Source organism: Labrus bergylta, chromosome 13 (genome assembly GCF_963930695.1).
Source record: "Labrus bergylta chromosome 13, fLabBer1.1, whole genome shotgun sequence".
Lineage (NCBI taxonomy): Eukaryota > Metazoa > Chordata > Actinopteri > Labriformes > Labridae > Labrus > Labrus bergylta.
Genome location: NC_089207.1, coordinates 16,617,891 through 16,635,217, shown reverse-complemented (window position 1 = coordinate 16,635,217; position 17,327 = coordinate 16,617,891). Strand labels below are relative to the sequence as shown.

General features: G+C 40.0%; 1 long non-coding RNA gene across 1 annotated transcript in view; it reads left to right on the top strand.

Moving 5' to 3' along the window:
• The first annotated feature begins 6,518 nt into the window (after positions 1 to 6,518).
• The window catches only part of LOC136181247 (uncharacterized), a 75,318-nt gene continuing 64,509 nt past the window's right edge, over positions 6,519 to 17,327 (top strand). The window contains exons 1-2 of the long non-coding RNA XR_010667605.1: positions 6,519 to 6,692; positions 9,267 to 9,339. This is a non-coding gene — a long non-coding RNA (uncharacterized lncRNA). The remainder of the gene's footprint in view (positions 6,693 to 9,266; positions 9,340 to 17,327) is intronic.

The following is a 17,327-nucleotide window of genomic DNA, read 5'->3' as shown; positions in this document are numbered from 1 at the left end:
GCCTGCATGTAGTGTGAAGATTCATCTATTTGATGAAGGCAGTACATCATCAAAGCAATGTTCCTTCGACTTAATTGCATTTCACAACGTGTTAATAAGGTGGAATTTGCAAATCGTTGCTGTCGTCGAGACTGGGATTTTTTTTTTTTTTTTTTACGAGAAAGCGTAGTTTCATATTCTTAAACATTCTGGGAGTTGGCAGGTTAACAGCTTGGCTTGCTTTTCTGACATAGAGAGGCTCAGCACTAAGTGAATTAAGCCTGTGTTGAATTGTCACTGTAAATGACCCAGTAGTCTGTTATTAGTGTGTATTTTAATTTGAAATGTATTTCTTAAGGTTTTGTGATAACTTCCTGTTAGTTACATCGAAAAGAGGGATGCTCTTATTTTGAAATCAAAAGTGAAGGGAAAAAGTAACCTCGCAGGGATGCAATAAAACCTGCTTACATTTGTTCAAAATGTTAAATATTACGGTTATTTATTTTATTAAGCACCCCGCTGTTTGAGGCACGAGGTTTGTATTTATTTTGTTTCACATGCACATTAATAAGAAGTTAGTTTTTGTAGTTTTGTTAAGTTTTAGAATGTGTGTTGGTTAGCAAAGATGCTGCATCTTGGAATCGTAATTTGATCAGGTTAACGTGTGTGTTTGTATGTGTGTGCATACAAACATATAAAGTTCATATATTGTGTAGGTATACAATATAGTAATATTTTCTTTATTACTATCTTTTAGTTCTTACAGTGTTTCCATTAAAAACGGAAAGTAAGAAACATCAAATAAAAGTCTGAAACATCAGTTTGAGAGCCAGACCATCTGTAACAGCATGGGGTATGCTACAGTCACTGTTGTTGGACCGATGACTTTGCCAAAGCACTTGGGAATCAGAACAAGTTGACAAGGACCACATCTCCTCCTTACAGCCCAGCAAACTGGACCCATGGCAGTTCATCCTCTACCCAGTGTAATCTGAATAAGAAAGTGAGCTATGCCAGATAGCTCTTCATTGACTTCTGTTCTCTCTATAATCCACTCAAAGATTAAAGACCTGGGATTAAACACTTTATGTTGCATGTGGATCCTTGATTCCCTGTGGGGCAGACCCTTGATGGAGAGGATAGGAAAACACACTTTTGCCACCATCACTCTTAACACAGGCGTACCTCAGGGCTGCGTTCTGAGCCCCCTGCTGATCTCCCTGTCTCAAAAAGACGGCATGCGGCACACTGGACTCCAATACAATCATTAAGTCTGCTCATGAAAGATGTGAATTGCCTGATAGATAACTACTGTATATGAACTCATAACTGACTGAAGAAGAGGGCCTGATAAATAGTCTTGGATAGTCAAGGAGCTTATAACGGAAGAGTCAGGGAAGGATCTATGACCTCTTCAATATCAACAGGTCCTGGGAGGGAGGGCCCTCTTAAACAGGTCCTTGGTGTTCATGTTACAGAGGGCCTGACATTAGCACTGCTTAAAGACTCAGGGGGGAAGAGAAGAGAAAGACAAGACAGAGACAGGTTCACCTCTTATGACCCGCCTAAAGGATAAATACAACCTGCACTGCAAGAATAAGACTAAGAGAAGCATTAAGGATCCCATCTACCTGGTTAATGGCCTTTTCTCCCAGCTGTGGTTGGAAATGAGGACATCGGATACAACAGGCCTTGCCTGAAAGGCTCAGGAGGAGATTCTATCCTGAGGTAAATCAAGGTCTAAATGTGATTATTGTCCAAGACTTTGCCCCCCAAAAATAACATACACATGCAGATATATTTACTCATATTCCTATTGAAATTATAATTATCACTGTAATAGTTTTAAAGGATGTTGAAAATAATACATTAAATTAAAGAAACATTTAAAAACCTTTATGGCTAAAAGAGTCTCACTTTTCTTGATTTCCCATGGGAATTTATTTTCATTACTTTGTTGCTACATAAAAACGGATAGCACTAATCGGATAATAAAAACTGCATTAAAAAATGAATGTGTTTTCTAAGTTACATCAAAATACATTTTTAAACCACCTAGGATTTATTAAATGTCCCTGAGAGATAAACACATTATTTCTGAGAGAATAGAATTAACATGGTCCTTATTAATAGTGTGAGAGACAGCCCTTCCCACTCAGGGAAGTTGTTTCTGGCATCACAAGAACGGAGTGTTGTCACAACTGGAGGAGAACCAACAGACTTTCTATGGCCTAAAAAGACAAACCTATAACAACAGAATCAACTTTGAGATGCATATCATAACTTGAAATTGATCACATTGATATAAACTTGTTTTCGGATGTTGATCGTCTGCTGCTGTCTCTGTCCCTGCTCGCAAAACAGGACAGGAGGGGAGGGGGAGCTGAGAGGTGAGCATTTTTTTTTATCTGAAAATCTACTCTGGAAGAGGCATAGTAAGTCTTTAAAACTGAGAAACCGACAAATTTGTACTTTCAGATCTTTATAACAAACACAGACACAATAATTTTAAATTTCAAAACAAGAGTGAACACATTTGAAAAGTAAAATGTTTTGTTATTTTAGTTAAAAGATATATTAAAGCCACATGTAAGAGTATCCTCGGAGAAAATTTAAGAGACAGAACAATACATAGATTTAAAAAAAGGTTAAAAGCCTTAGCAACATGTTTAAACCTGATATAATGAGACAAGCTCCGAAGATCTGAGTAAGCTACAGAAATTGCCTCCAGAGCCACTGCAGGTTATAACACAGTTTTAGAGCAAGAGCAGTGCCCATGCACTGATTTTACTTTATGCTATTTGTCACAGACACTTTTTATGAAAGAAATACAGATCAGTTGAAAAAGAGACTATAGCATTTTAAAATGCTATATGAAGTGTTTTTTCCTAGAAGTCCATATATGCATTAATGATCTACAAAAAATATGCAGTGCTGCTTATACATATTCAACATTGTAATATTCATTTAATACATTTAAAACAATGTATTTGGCTGTGTCTTGTAAGAGGGTTTGCCCGCAGACAATTATCACCTTGTTTCCCACTCTTCTAGCTTTATTAACACAGCTTTCCTTTCCACAGCAGGCAGATGTTTTTAGCAACCTAAGTATCAAGAACTGAAAACCTGTCAAGCACCAAGAGAGTGAGCATTTAGCAGCCTCAAAGCCAGGTGGTTTTTGATGAGTTGGTGGAGGCCAAACCAAAATGAGTGAGTACTTGACGAAAACATTCAATAAAAACCGGAGCACAGCACCATACGAGTGCTAATGCTTTCTCCTGTGTGATGACTGTGTTAAAGACATGGACTGTGTAAACATGGACGTAGTCTCAGTGACGTCACACATTGGTGTCTGAAGTGGCCTTTTGAAACTCGTTGATGGTGGTCGCCATATAGGAAATGCTGTCTCAAAGTAACTTCCTGTCAACTTAGTAACAGACAGAGCTGGAGCTGAGGCGGCCTTAAGCCTCCTGACAAACAGCTACAACACGTAAGCCCGTCACTCAGATGTGCCATGCCCCTTATTATAAATAACTTGAATCCTTAGAGATGGGGACTCGAGTTCACTACTGATACACCCCACTACCGCAGTATCGTCTGAGAACATCTGTAAGTGACAAGCCTCAGAGTTATACTGGAAGTCTTAGGTGTATAGTGTGAAGAGGAAAGGGGACAGCACAGTCCCCTGCAGCGCTCCTATGCCACTGACCGCCCGCTCAGGCACAGACCTCCCCAGCTTCACAAACTGTGGTCTGTCAGTCAGGTAATCCATGATCCATGATGACAACATCTTGGTGGTGTCTACCTGCATCAGCTCCAGCTACTCACGTAGCAGTACTGGCTGTATGGTGTTAAAAGCACTTGAAAAATAACATAATAAACATAATAAAAACATAATACTCACAGTGCTACCAGACTTGTCTAGGTGAGAGTGGGCTCTGTGGAGTAGGTAGATGATGGCGTCCTCAACCCCCACCCTTGGGCAGTATGCAAACTGCAACGGGTCCAGGTAGCTGGTCACCTGTGGTCTCAGGTGGGCCAAGACCAGCCTCTCAAGTACCTTCATGTGCAATGTTAGGGGAACTGGTCTGCAGTCGTTGAGGGCAGAGGGAGAGGGTTTCTTGGGGACCGGAACAAGGCAGGATGTTTTCCACAGCACTGGCATCCAACCCTGGCATTCTCACCTGGCTACTGGAGACAGACAGACAGGCTAGAGAAGTGTGGGGTAGGAGTGGGGCACGGTGAGAGCATGTTGGGGGGGGCAGTGGGTGCCGTCCAGGTAACTTGCGGGGAGGGGGGAGGATGTGTGTGGCTATCAGGGGCCGGGGAGGTAGCCAAAGGCCTCGTGCTGAACCTACTGAAGAACACATTCAGCTCATTGGCCCTTTCCTGACTACCTTCTGCCTGATTTTCTTTCACCTTGAAGCCGGTTATGGGCGGCTTGCTCTCCAGCTTCCTCCTGTATGCCTCCTTGTTTTCTCTCAGCCTCACTCTCAACTCCCTCTGTACGCTCTTCAGCAACTCACTGTCACCGTCCCTGAATGCCTTCTTCTTCTTAAATCACTGGTGATCCAGGGTTTATTGTTTGCACCTCACCGCCCTAGTAGGTACCACATTATTGACACAGAAGGAGATGTAGTCAGTTATACAGTCCGTCATGGAGTCAATGTTATTCCCATGGGGTTCGCAGAGCACATCCCAGTCTGTAGCCTCAAAACACCCTTGCAGGAGTTCATTGGTTTCCTGAGAGCACCTCCTGACTGTCCTTGTGGTTACCGGTTTCCGCTGAACAATGGGTGTGTAGGTGGGACTAAGCAGAACCAGGTTATGGTCTGACCTGCCAAGGGGAGGGAGGGCTGTGGATCTGTATGCATCCTGTATGTTTGCATACAGTAAATCCTGTGTTTTATTGTCTCTGGTAGGGCACATGACAAATTGGTAAAAAGTTGGGAGGGTTGTAGAGAGAGAGGCATGATTAAAATCCCCAGAGATTGCAATGAAGGCATTTGGATGTTGTGTGAGTATTTTAGCAGAGACTGAGTTGATGACATCACATGCTGTGTCGGCATCAGCTGACGGCGGTATGTAAACAACAATGGCAACAACACAGGTAAATTCCCTCGGGAGATAGTATGGACGCAGACTAACGGCTAACAGTTCGATGTTAGGGGTGCAGATGCGCTCCTTTACATTAATGTGAGAAGGATGACACCATCGGTTATTCACAAGCAGAGCAAGCCCCCCTCCTCTCTTCTTACCACTCAGCCTGTGATCCCGGTCAGCCTGCACAGTCATAAATCCATTCATTGTTGTGTTTGCGTCCGGAATATTCTCCTGCTTGCATGTCTCGGTGAAACACATTAAACTGCATTCTCGATATTCATGCTGTGATCTTATGAGTGCTCCGAGTTCGTCCACCTTGTTGACCAGTGACCTCACATTCCCCATGACAATCGAGGGGATGCAAGGCTTGAACCTTCTCCTCCTTGCTCTCCTTATAACACCGGCTCTGCATCCTTGGCGTCTTCTCCTTAGCTCCTCTGGAGATTTGGTGTCTCGTTCCCGTCAAAGGTAGTGGTTTGGAGAGCGCTAACAGCTGGTCGCGCGTGTAAACAATACCGCCGGCGTTGGCATACTGTACCGACACGAAAAAATATATAAAAACGGTAAAAACTAATAAAACTCGACTAAGCCACTTAGTGTCCATCTTGACTAACTCGTAGGCTACGACAGGTGACTTGACACATAACAAAACACTTAAAACGCTAGACAAAACCGGAGCTGCTGCAACAGGCTGCCAATAGCGCGGCGCTAACTTGATCCCCTAGTGATTCACTTTGTATGTTGATATAATGTCTCAGAATGAGTTATCGCTCTCTGTTTGTTGCCAATAATGGCTCTGATCACACATTCAGACAATAGGCCAAACAACATTACATACCTTTTCAACAACACTGAGCGATGCTGACAGAAAACAGTAAATGTTTGACGATAAAGACAGGGAAAACAACATTTTTGAAATGTACTCTGTCCTGAGGTTGCCTCCTTTGTTCCCTTGGAGATCTCTGCAACAAGACTCTCAAGACTGAGGGTGGCAACTCAATTAATTTCCAACTAACATATCCCTCTACTAAAAGTCTGTTAATACTTTAGGTCAACTGTCAAAAATGTCTTACAATAACATTTACAAGTTTATGCTGTGTTTTTGCTTCTTTTTTGTTTTTCACATTACACTGTCTTTGGTGCTGAACACCCAAGCTTCATCATTAGTAAAACACAAAGGTCTTTCACAGCTGAACTTGTTTCATATGTCTGCACAGCCTCATCTGAATTCTTCTCATCACCAAGCTTTATTTTATCCCTGTCGACACTCCTCCACCCACTCTGTACCATATTTTATATATTCCTTGAATTCTTTCCCTTAACATTTCTCCACCTTCCCTCATTGGCTCAGGTCCAATTCCCTCCTCCTCTGCTTCAGTCGCCCACTATTCTCCCTTTATGATGCTCCACACCCGTTGTCAGTCGTGCTAGTTTTACTCCAGAGGAACACAGGAGACGTGTGATATATGTACGTGAGGGGAACACGTTGACAACAGGCTATTCCATGGACCAATGTTCCCTGTTCCCAGAAGAGCTAGTGGGAGGGAGCTCGGCACAGCGGGATAGCCTTTTCCCCGTCCCTTTGAAACCTCGGTTTGCGCGCACTCAAGGTAAAATGAATGCATGTCAATGCTTGAGCACACATGGATTTGTGTGGCTTCCTGCACCATATGTTCTTGTTTAACTCCGTCCACATCTGTGCTGGCAACAATAGCAGTTCCGCCACAGGAATGACCACAGCCTGTCAGGGCTCATCACACACGTCCTAAATTTAAATGATGTGGGCGCCTCGGACTCCAGCCTCGTTTTATTGCTTTATGATGGAACCCAGGGACCCCTGACCTGCACAATCAACATTATTTTACGCTCATGACAATGTCCCGATCTACTGAGCGTATCATGAGGTTGAACCAAATTGTTTCCCTCTTGGGCGACATAACCCATGATGAGGTCATATACATCTATTCACTTGTGGCTTGATGAATGTATGAACACGCTTTGTAAATTAATATGACCTGCATCCATTCTCTCCTGTCCATGTAAAGCTAATTAGAACCAGTCGTAAGGAGGAAGACCAATCCAAAAAGTTGTTGGTTTTGGGATTTATCCGTTTGGAATTAATACTTTTCTTTTTAAAGAAGAGGATGTAACCAAACATGACATTACTCATTGGTTTATGAACCACCTTTTAATGGCTTAGTTTGGCATTTTTGCCTTAATTTTCTTTCTAGAGAATGGACCATATTTGTACAACATGTTGTTTTAGCATTTTTTACGTCTCTATCATGGTCAACAGGAAATTGCCGTTATAAACTGTGAACTCAAGGCAGCCAAACCCTGAAGTCTATCCAGCTTTGTATTAGCTTTAGTTCTTGGAGGGAGGTTAATTTTCAAAATAAAAATCATGCCTTATTAATGAAAACTCAAAGTCAGCCTTTGAGACCACAGGTTACATTCTTTAGGAGACATTTAACTGTGGTTATAAATCAACTGAGGTAGCCATATTGTCTCAACTGTTTGAATAAACTGCATAAACTGCATTTTTAGACTACAGACCGACGGCACGTCAAAGGCTACCCTCCTTCAAATACTGCCAACAAATCTGTACTCCTTTCCCTGACCCCCCTAGGATCCATCCAATGCTTCCTTGGTGGTCTCACATATCAGGAGATTCATTGTCAGCCAAACTGAGGTGGCGGACTCTCAAACGGACAAGAAATTCAATTTTAAATGTCAGTAATTGATTTTGAGTCAATAGTCAATAGCAACCAATACAAATGTTGAAAAACATACAAATTGTCTTTTGAATGATCGGATAATTTGTGACGTTAGTTATATTAGCTAGCTCTGGTGCAGCTGTTGAGGTTGCTAGGCGACAGGGGCAGTGCTACCAGTATAGCACTTCCTCATTAGCTTCACTTTAAAAAACAAAGTGGGTCCACTTCTTATGTGAACCATAAAAGAACTTCAACAGACCCCAAGCCTGACCTATATCAAGTATCCGCTGAGGTTCCATCCAAAGAGGAAACAAATTTTCACTCTTTTCGACACTGAGAAGAAGAAATGAAGGAGCTGAAAAAGAGAGCAGCCTTGGAATTTTAAATGGCAGAATGCATGATGAGAATAAGACATTTAAGTGCCATCATTGTTCTATTTTTAAAAACAGTTTCATCAGTCTACACAAATCTGATATTTCCCCTGCTAACATTTTTTTGTTGCCTAAAGGTTGAGTGACGTAAAAGTCTCTTTCTTCATGTACTTCATGATTTTCTCAGTATGTGTGTTGGACGTTGGATGAACTGATGTTGCTTTTATTACCACACAAACTTCTCTGCCTAATTGGAGAAATCTGTTTTTAACACAGCAGTGAAAAAAAGCATTTGAAAAGAAACACTGATCTAAACACACATCATGACCGTCAGAGGAAAATGGTTTTCCAGATGGTCATAAGTGTGTTCATAGAGCAATTACGTCATCTTGATTGATCAAATTAACCTAGAATTGACACTCTTGTTTCTCTTGTACAAATTAAGACAATGATCTCAAACCCCTTTACCCCAGTGTGCGACTGTTTTCACTGAGAATCATCCCGTCTTTGTTATTTCATTTGTGCTCTTTTTTTTTTGTTTTGTTCTGATTTGTATCTCAATATTATTGTAAATGAGGGAAACCTCAATGATTTTCAAGGCTTAAATAAAGGTAAAAATATATTAAACAAAGGGAATGGTGCATGTTGCCTATTATTTTTTAATATCACTTGTTTTTGCAGGAGTTGTGTTTAAATGTGATAAAAAACATCTTAATGTCGAGTGTGTCCTGGCAAAGACATGCTGCAGCGCAACAACATGGTTACAGCCACGAAACAGATCAGTAAAACAATTTTCAACCAAAACAAAGGGCATATTCAAAAATCAATGGAAATGTAGACTGGTGATTTAGCAATATCTGACTATCATTATACAGAGCAAAATATGCATTTTTCCATCCAAGGTTTCTGGAGTGTTCTGGTCAGTGTAGCCTGAGAAAAATAACACACCTTGTAAATCTTTCTAACTACTTCAGTGCTGTGAGAGGGGGATGGAGGGAGGGAGGGGTTAAGAAAGAGGAGGTGCAAAAAGTTGAGTCTTTGTTGATTTGTCTGCGTTTTCTCTTTTTCACTTATTTTTCCTTCTTTTATGGCCCAGATGCCCCTGTTAAGCCCCCCTGGCTCCCTGGAGCAGTGACTACATCCTGCGATCCAGGCTGTACCAAAATCAGGTAGAAACCCTTTTTTTTTTTTTTTTTTTTTTTTTTTTAATCTTTGCAGGGAGCTGCTGGAGCTACTTGCAAAGTATGACCTTTCAGCAGACTTAGAACAAATCACAAGACATAAAAAAAAGGCAGTAAAATTAAATGTGACTAGAAGAGTCTTCACATGCCAACAAGAGAAATCTTTCACTTGTGTTAAAACTCTTGAAAAACTGCACATCCAATATATAATGAGCTACCGGTAATTTAGTTCCCATTGTGTGTGTATTTTCCATTCAAGGTGAGTTAAACACCCGGAGTAAAATACTCTCAGCTCCTGGTTGCTGATTAGAGAATAATGGCCCATTGAATAGCATCATTTTATGGCTGGGTTGTTTCAGATGAGATACAGAGTGCTGGAGTTATCTGGGATTCTCCTGAAGATGAATTTTAAATGATCACTTATTAAACCTTTTATTCCACAGTGAGATCTTTTTGAATACAGCAGTTTGTGAAATAAAAAGGTAAACAGTGCAATAGTGCGATACATTTTATGATGTACTGGAAGTAAAAGGACTGAAAAGATATTCCTCTTCTGATTGTCTCTTTGGAAACAATCATGGCTGAAAGCTTTCTAAGTACTGCTTCTTCTCCCCTCTTCATTAAACTCAGAGGAAGGTATTTCATCCAGAATGATGCCAAATGGTCAACTACAGTCAACACTTGCTGTTTGAATCATAATTCGTAATCTTTAACTTTGTAAACTTTCTAAAAGAAACTTCTTTCTAACATAAAATGGTAAATGGACTTGAGCTTGCATAGCTCTTTTCTAGTCTACTGACTACTCAAAGCTCTTTAACACCACAGGTCACACCAACACATTCACATCCCATTCACATACTGATGAGGTTGCTATGTTACGGTCCATCAGAAGTAACTAATCCCATTCATACACATTACTTTAGGTTTAGTGTCGACACATAGGACATGTGGCTCCAAGACCATGGGGATCGAACCCCAAAACCTCCGGTTAAGAGAAGACCGACTCTTCCACTGATGCCACAGCAGCCCAATTTAACTATTTAGAAGTAATACAATTATAAGTCAGATATTCAATGAGTCACTATATCACAAAAAGACAAACTCATTGAAACTTAACCTTTTCCATATTTCATGACTTGGCATTTTTTCTTTGAATTTCGACCAATTTTATACAAGTCACTAAACTTAATTATTTGATTTTAAAGATACTATAGTCGCCTAAAGTCTGTTTTATTATGTGACAACATATGGTTGTCTTTAATATCATTGGCACATTGAGTGCTAGGGACTTACTTTTTTTCTGCTGTGAATCAGAAAGCTGGGCTGTTCTTGTAAGAGATCATTTCTCCTTTTGAGCGACCAAATCCAGCTTCAAACTGCAGAGCCTTTATGGAGACTCTAAACAGTTAATCCATACAAACATTCCTTTATTTGATGGCCTGTTGTGATTATTTTCCCATGCAGTCCACTTAACTGTTTTCCTGTTGCCTTGTGCGGAGTCTATTGACCAATCAGAGGCTGTGTTACAAACTTTCCTGGTTTTATGTAAGTCAGTGCTGATTCCAGAGTGTGTGATTTCTACCTCTGTCTCCTATCAACTGTTAGACCAGCACCTGGAATAACACAATCATGTCATGAATTAAATGTAGATTTTCCTTTGCACATATACTGATTACATGTAGCAGAGTGAAAAGAGCATTTCATGGCAAGTTACTAAAGTTTCATTTCATTTTCACACATTTGGTTTCTTAACACTGAATTTGACTGGAAGGGATATTAGAAGTTTGCGTTCCCAGCCAATACTAAGCTTTATTTAAGTGTATGACGTAGTTGCTCACAGTCAATATGTGACAAAGAAAAAAAACAAAAGCCTATTTCTTTTTACTTGCATTGCAAAGCTTCTGTGAAATCAAGGTTATTAGAACCACAACAATCACAGAAAATACAATTACTCGAGTGAGTGAGAATGTATTCATTAGACATTTATGTCCGGAAACTTTTATGGAGTTTTTTTAAAATCAGGAATCAAAAACTGCTGGAGTTGATTCGTGGATGATAAAGAAAAACCTAATAAAAGTGGTTGTTGAGTGTCTGCAGATACATATTTTATTATTTTAAGTATGTCAAGTTTTCCTTAAAGAAAAAACTTACATGGGGTGATCAAAACATGAAAATCCTGACATTAATTAAGAATGTCCCCTTACAGTTAGGACTAGATCCTTGTAAAGTGTCTTAGCCCTTAAGAGAGCTCCTGAGGTGTCAAACTGTTAGGAGTAGTGAGGCACACTTTTAACAACCTGAAGTGGTTCTCAAGCTAAGGAGAAAATGGAGAAATTTACAAATATTATTTTTGAATCATAGTTGTGCCAAACGGTCTAAAGCGATCTGTGCAGACATTTCAATCCATCTATTATTTTCTGTACAAAGCGTGACATGCATGTTGAGTTTCTCTACATGTGGTTACCTCCACAGGTGCATCCAATCACTGATTGAGACCCTTCACCTGCTGATATAGCAGATGAAGAAGCTGCTGCACAAGTGGGCATCTGATTTAAAACATCTTGTAGGCTATATACTTAAAAAGTATACGTCTTATAATTAATCACACAGAGATGTCTAGTCCATAGTGTTCACAGTATCTGGAGAAATGTGTCATACTGAGCAACGGGGTCGACCCCGCCTCCTCACTAAGATAAAAGTTTCTGTCCCTTCTTTGTTGCCCTGAGAATGTTCCTAAATCACTCGTAAAATAAAAAATCCTTGCTAGGATTTATTAAGCTAAGTTAGGAGCTCTCTGAGAGGATTCTCAAAGTGTTTGTGAATACAGGCCCAGATGTTTACAGTAGTTTAATTTAGAGAATTTAACATATGAACTGTTTCCTATTTGTGGATTACTTAAATATAAATATTGGTTTAGATTGTTAGAAAAAAATGTCTTCCTTTTTTTGTGATCATAGCAAAAAGATGTATCTACATTTGTATGAGAGAGGTAACAGTTAAAGCTTTAATCTGTAAACAAACTGCGCCCACTCTGCATTTTATTTTTCAGCTTGAATGATCAGACTTCAATAACTTATTTTTCACAGGTACAGTAAACAGCTCAAGAAACACCTAAAAACACAAAACAATGTTGACAATAATTGATAACGACTTCAATGACAATATTTACTACAGGGTCAAACAGCAACAAAAGCACGAACAATTACAAAAAAAAAACCTAAATAACAAAGGAAGGGTTACAAGTAAAAAAGGAACAACTTCTTAAAGAGTGTGGTGTGAAACAGCTGCAAAGCCTCTGCTGTAATTGCACGTCAGGCTTGTTCTGATGCTTGCTTGAATATGGCTCATTCACAAAGTGACATATTGAAGTGTGTCCCTTTAATATGCTCAAAGATGCTAAAACTTAGCTAATGAGCTCACTGTGTCACTCAGCATACGCTGCACATCATGTCGGAGCACTAACAGAGAAATAAAGAAGAACTCAACGCTACGGTTCTGAAATAAATGTGGATGCAAAATAAAGCCTTGATCAAATGAGCCCACGTCCCAGGGGACAACATCTGTTAGATGTCGCCTTGTTTTTCTCTAAACTAGGAGGCTCTTACTCAGTAATTACAGGCACTTGTCATTTTATGTGGAGCTCAACAGATTGTGGAAAAACGAAAAAAGAAGATCCGATATTACACATATGTTTCTGAATGACAGAGATCCTCAGCAGGTGTTTGAATGGAGACTGACAGACTCAATGGCTCACACAAACAGTATTTGAAGCTTTTTTAGTTTAGGCACAATACGTTTCTAAAAGTCTTAAAAAAACATCATAGGTTGCATCAAAAGTGTGTGTGCGTGCATGCTTGCGTGTGTGTTTGTGTTTTCTGTTTTAAATTCATTTGGAGAACGATGTAAAAATATCATGCACTTATTAAGGGTATTTCATGTTAGAGAAGTCAACACACACATTATCACATCAACACCGGTTAACAAACTCGTTCACTGTTCACGTTGAAGGTGTGGACACTCTCACTGTAGGTCTGGTCATTTTTCGAGAGTTGTTTGTTCAATCTTAAAAAAGGAAATGCACTCGAAGCTGCCTCTTACTAGAAGCAGTTTTTAATGTTTTTTTCTTTCTGATCTCTTTTTAAAGATTTTGTGCAAGAATGCAGAATCAGAAGCATTCAGCTTTCTGTTTGAAGTCCGAGTGGCTTCCTTTTATGTCAGTCAGCATTGGCTTTACCCTACAAAGAGTCTGCGTGTAGAGCAAACGAGAAAGAATGTACCTGTTGTGATGTAATACGGGGACTTATCAGTGGTCAACTAATGATGATTTAGCTCTACCTGATCTCTATAAACAGGCATGTGCATACAAGTGCAGTTAACAAACTAATCCTAGACGTTGACTCTGGACTCCAACTCCATTCTCGCTTCTCTAGTTGTACTGTCAATAATCATTGAAGTAAAGAAAGTCTTGGCTGTCCTGTATTGCTAAACACAAGCTGCACTGGAAGTCCTGAAAAGTTTGCAGACGCTCACTGAGGCTGCATTGGCGTTGAAAACTGGACGTTGGGTTCTGTGGTTGATGTTGTCTTCATCCTCAAAAGAACAAAACAAGTTAGAAGTGGTGTGGGGAAGTTGTTTAATTTATATCAGTGCATGTTATGCATTTTTATTAGTAGTCATATTTAGGATTTCTCAATAAAGTCATTTTTTTTATGTTTAAACCACATTTATTTCTTATCATCTTTGCATTCCACATGTACTTATGCATCTATCCTTCGTTTCTACATGAAAATAAACTCTTGTGTGCATTTTTCTACAGTGTGGTCATTTTACATTTATCTGTTAAAGAGGACATATTATACCCCCTTTTCCTCCTTTTCAAACAGTCCCCTGTGATCTAAATGAAACATCTGTGCTGTGCTTTGGTCAAAATATAACTTGAATCAAGCACCAGAGGAGGTTTGTGACCCTGTATAAACCAGCTCTCTCAGAACGCTACGTTTTGGTGTGTGTGTCTCTTTAAATTCAATGAGCACCACCCTGGGTTTTCCCGGTAGACATTACTCCTCTGTAGTGAGAATAAAAATGGCCGATCTGTGTAAAAGTTTTGTTCTAGACTGAGGGTTTAGTCCATGGGTGGAGATACCAGGGGAGGGGAGGGGATTTATTTTATTTTTTACTAGAATCCCACTGTGACATCACATGGAGGAGAGCAAATTTGAAACAGAGCATTTTCCTCTGTGTTGGACTTATGCAGACCACAAACAAATAACTGGATGGGTTTATTTCACATGTTGTGGGTCAGTAGACACTCAGGTTACCCAAATATATGTTCAAAAAACACTGTAGAAGTGGATTTTTTAAAGGGGACATAATATGTCCCCTTTAAAAAGTAAAGCACCTTGCAGTCCACTCAATCAGCCACATCCCCTTGTTTCAATTGTTATGAAGAGTTATTCAGCTTTCTTTTGGCTGTGACCAAACTTCCATAAAATCTTGTGCATGTGCCTGAATCCACATCATCTAGCAGCAATTTGGCATGACTTCCAACATGTTCACTGCAGAATAACAATGAAAAATGAAAAAGGCTTCTATCCACAGGCAGTTATGCAACAGGGACCATGAAAGCACCATGCGATGCAAACAATTACCGCCCTTCATATTGTGAGGAGGTTTGTGTGTTTGTGTCATTTCCATATAGCCCTCGAGTCATCTGGGAAATGCAAACTGCTTTCAATAAAAGGATGGTAAACAGGAGGTGGTTGGAGAAATGCCAACACACTCATGCACATCAGCTCCAGTGACAGCGAGGAATTTTTTTTTTGGTCAATGGTAAAATGTATCACAGCATCAATATTTAAAGAGTATTGCTTCTGCTTACAGTCAGTTGGATGTGTTGGCGAAATGGCCAGGATCCAGGAGCAATACTTTAATCCTGCAGACTACAACAGCAAAGAGGGGAAATTGGTGCCATCAGAATGCCTTTTCTTGGAGAAAGCTGGCCTCTAAAATCATTCCCAGAGCCACAGGCCCACATAAATTATACAGCAGACCTATGAATCTTTTTATTCCTGATTTTTTTTTTTTACTGAAAGTAGGGTGATATTTCCTCTATCATACTCATGCTGTTCACTGTCATACCGAAAAACACTGTATAGATTTTCATTCAGCACCATGAAAGTAATACCACAAAGATGACACAACATCGATGCTGTTAAAAGTCTGTTTACCAAAGGTCAGGGCCCGTATTCACAAACATTCTGAGAATCCTTTCAGAGAGCTCCTAACTTAGCTTAAAAGATCCTAGCAAGGAGACTCTCAGAGCATCTCTGAGCAAGGAAGAGACAGAGGCTGTTTTTGAAACCGCATACTATACTACTAGTACATACTGATTTGGCCAAAATGCAGTATGCAGTATGCAGTATGTGAACAACTGCGAGATCTGCAGTATGCCAAAAATACCAGGATGTCATACTGATTCGGGAAAATTGTACAGTTTGCATCGGACCAGTCTACCTCGCATACTGTTTCCCACAATGCAAAGTGCCAGGTCAAAGATCAAAATGCCGGAGCGCAGCTGTTTGAACTCGTCGGTGGCGGTGACTGAATATCTTGACACATTATGAACCAATAACAAATATGACATGTTCATATATTTATAAGTCTTACCACCTCGGATTTTCCTGCTTTGTAGACTGTACAGTGCATGTGCCACTGCTGGACAAGCAGCTGCAATTACAGGGTCCTTGGCTTGCTCTATTACTACAAATTATTCACAGCTGAGTAAAACCAGTTTAACCGGGGCCAAGCATACTGCAAAATAACTGACGACTGGCAGTCATACTACATACTACTGTTGAACTCAATATGCAGGATACAGTATATACTGCATACTGATTTAGATAGTAGTATGTAGTATGCGGTTTCGAAAACAGCCAGAAACTTTTATCTCAGTGAGGAGGCGTGGTTGACCCCGTTGCCAGGTATGACACATTTTTTCAGAAGCTGCAATTGGTTAATAAAAAAATTGAGATACAAAGTCAATCATAGAATATAGTCAGACATTGTGTAATTATTAACACTTGAAATCACATGCCCACTTGTGCAGTAGCTTCTTCACATGCTGATGGTCGCATCAGCAGGTAAAGGGTCTTAATTAGTGATTGGATACACCTGTGGTGGTAACCACATGTAGAGAAACTCAACATGCATGTTTCACTTCGTACTGAAAATAGTCATAGACGGATTGAAATGTACTTCGGAAATAGGTAGTTGATATACATAGGAATAAATGGAGAGAATCAAGTAAAGAACAATTACCATAAAACTGTACTGAAGTTCATTGTTGTATAAGTATTCCGACTAAAAGTTAATTCCCATCGGTCAGCATCTTTAATTATTTGCAGGTGAAATGACAATGCTGTGCTAAATTATTTTATCAGACCTTATGTGCTGTGTTTTTCTAAAAGAGAGAAGAAAATGTTTGTCTCCTGTACAACTAAAGTTTGTGTCTCATATCCCTGAAGAAGACACACCAAGTTTGGCATGACTTCACCTTTCAGACAAGACGGGCTAGGGGAGGACTGGGGCACACACTCTGACTGTCCACACAGAATTCAAATGTCAGACTGTGCCTCTGAGTCTGTAACCTCTTGACCGTGTATGCAAATCATGGGAAGGGGTGACAGTGAGGAAGAAGTTGGGCTCCTGGGAGGAGATAAGCCTTTCTGCCTCCTCAGGTGGTGAAGCTCAGGATTAAGGTTTGCATGGGCCTTTTTCCAGCACGATAAGCATTTTTGACATTGAAGCAATGCAGAGGCTTCAGGCATGCACTTTACTATACATTCTTGATCATATGATTCAATGTTTAAAGGAGCAATATGTCAGATATCTACTGAATTGAATAATCAAATTAACTAACTGTATCATCAGACATTAAGGAAACATGCTATGCTGAAGTGCTGCTTCTCTGACAACAA